Here is a 3,050-nt window from a genome sequence, read left to right on the forward strand (position 1 = left end):
CTAATGCATATCAAAAGCCACTGAATTGCCGGCAGTTGGGCAAGCCAGAACCACAGGGATCTCCAGAGCTTTTCCTCTTACTTCTTTCTTTTGTTTACAGCCAAAATATCAAATGTTAAAACTCACCTGATTTCTGTCATTAAAATGTCTACACTACCCAAAGCAATTGACAGATTTAACACAATCCCTATGAAAATACCAACAGCGCCTCTCACAGAACTGGAACAATAAATCCTAAAATTTAATGGAGCCAAAAAAAGACCCCAAGTAGCCAAAGCAATCTTGAAAAGGAAAAGACAAAACTGAAGGTATCCAAATTCCGAGTTCAAGCTGTATTACAAAACAGCAGTAATTAAAACAGTACGGTAGAGGCACAAAGTAGATACACAGATCAATGGAACAGAATAGAAAACCCAGAAATAAGCCCACAATTATATGGTTGATTACAAAGGAGGAATGACTATACAGTGGGGGAAAAACAGTCTCTTCCAAACGGCTTTGGGAACTCTGGACAAGCACATGCAAAAGAAAGACCACTGTCTTCCACCACACACAAAAACAAACTCCACATGGTTGAAAGACCGAAATGTGAGACCTGAAACCACGAATATCCTTGAAGAGAGCACAGACAGTAATTTCTCAGACATTGGCCATAGCAACATTTTTCCAGATCTGTCTCCTGAGGCCAGAGAAATAAGAGCAAAAATAAACTATTACGACTACATCAAAATAAAAAGTATCTTCACCGTGAAGGAAACAATCAACAAAACTAAAAGGCAACCTGTGGAGTGGGAGCAGATATTTGCAAATGACATATCTAATGAAGGGTTAGTATTCAAAATATATAAAGAACTTATAAAACTCAAGACCCCACAAATAATCCAATTTAAAAATGGGCAGAAGAGGGGTGCTTGGGTGGCCCAGTCAACTAAGCATCTGCCTTCAACCGAGGTCATGATCCAAGGGTCCCAGGATGGACCTGGCCCGCACGGGAGCCTGCTTCTCTCTCTCCCTGCTTGTGCTCTATCTCTCTATGTCCCTGCGAAATAAAGAAATAAGTACATAGATAAATAAATAAAACTGGCAGAAGATATAAACAGACATTCTCCAAAGAAGACATCCAGATCACCCACAGATATATGAATGCTCAACCTCACTGATCATCAGGAAAATGCAAATGCAAATCAAAACTACAATGAGGTCAGAATGGCTAAAATAGAAAACACAAGAAATAACAGGTGTTGGTGAGGATGTGGAGAAAAAGGAATCCTCTGGCACTGTTGGTGGGAATGCAAACTGGGGCAGCCTCTCTGGAAAACAGTAGGGAGGTTCCTCATAAAATTAAAAATAGAACTACCATATGCTCCAGCAAGAGCACTATTGGGTATTTACCCAAAAAACAGAAAAACACAAATTCCAAGGGATACGTGCCCTTCTATGTTTACAGCAGTATTATCACATTCCAGTAGACACGGGAATATGACTCAGCCATAGAAAACTGAAATCTTGTCATTTGCAATGACACGGAGAGAGCCAGAGGACGTAATGTTCTGCGAAATAACGCAGTCCGAGGGAGACAAATACCGCGTGATTTGACTCAGGCGGAATTTACAAAACACAACAAATGAGCCAAGGCAAGAGAGAGAGAGAGACAAACCAAAAGGAGAGTTAACTGGAGAGAACAAACTGGTGATTAGCAGAATGGAGGTGTGTGCGAGGGATGAGTGAAACGGTTGATAGGGATAAATGAGAACATTTATCATGATGAAAAAAATTAAATAATTCTTAAAATCTCATTTCATTCACTCATATATGGAAATTATGCAACAAAATAGATGAACCCTACGGCGAAAAACAGATCGGGAAGCAAACCATAAGAGACTCTTTAGAGTCTAGAGAACAGACTGGAGGTTGCTGGAGGGAGGTGGTCGGGGGTGGGCTAGATGGGGGATGGGCGTTAAGGAGAGCCCTTGTGATGAGCACTGGGTGCTGTAAGTAAGTGAGGAGTCATGAAGTCTACACTTGAAACTGTTGCACTGTATGTTAGCTCGTTTACGTAAAAATATTTTTTAAAATCTTATTTCAGGGGCGCCTGGGTGGCTCAGTGGGTTAAAGCCTCTGCCTTCAGCTCAGGTCATGATCTCAGGGTCCTGGGATGGAGCCCTGCATCGGGCTCTCTGCTCAGCGGGGAGCCTGCTTCCCCCTCTCTCTGCCTGCCTCTCTGCCTACTTGTGGTCTCTATCAAGTAAATAAATAAAAATCTTTAAAAAAAAAATCTTTCAGGGCTATTTGATTCAACACTTCTTCAAGATGGATTTGTAGAAAGACATTTCCTTTGTTCACCAATGAAAATATGCACAGAATTATACCCATTTTTTCATTCAAGTGGGTAGTTATTTCATATAATCACATCTCTTAGTTATATATTTGGTTATTAGAAGTTAATGAAGTGAATACTATCTTCAAACTTATATTGTAATGCGTACATTCAATTCCCTATAAGTTAAAGAAGTTTGATGATGATCTGTTTGAATGGTCAAATGTAACCCTACTAAAGAACTGAGTGACAAATAATTGTACACGTAGGAAATATCCTTAACAATAATAACATCTTCCATTTACACTGCTGATAATTTAACAACAATATTTATCTCACCTGATATTCACAAAAACCCTGGGACATAATCATAAGCAAGACTATTATCTCTACCTCACATGCAAGAAAACTAAGATTCCATTAGGTAATTAGCTTAAGTAGTAATTTACTAAGCAAGAGCTGGTCAGAACCCAGATCTCCTGTACCATAATATAGCATTATTCCTCAATCAGCAGTACTGGCCAGGGGTCACTGGATGCAGAGAAATCAAGGAAAAGATTCAGCACCAAGTAATTCACATTATTAGTAAAGCTCAGGTCACTCCTGGGGGTTCTCTCTGGGGATTCCATCCAACATGCACAATAACTAACGCAAAGCAGAATGGATTAGTCAGGGGAGTAGCGGAATATCTGGGTAAATAATAGAAAAATATCTAGAACACTCTAAAGTATTC

Source organism: Mustela nigripes, chromosome 18, assembly GCF_022355385.1.
Source record: "Mustela nigripes isolate SB6536 chromosome 18, MUSNIG.SB6536, whole genome shotgun sequence".
NCBI lineage: Eukaryota > Metazoa > Chordata > Mammalia > Carnivora > Mustelidae > Mustela > Mustela nigripes.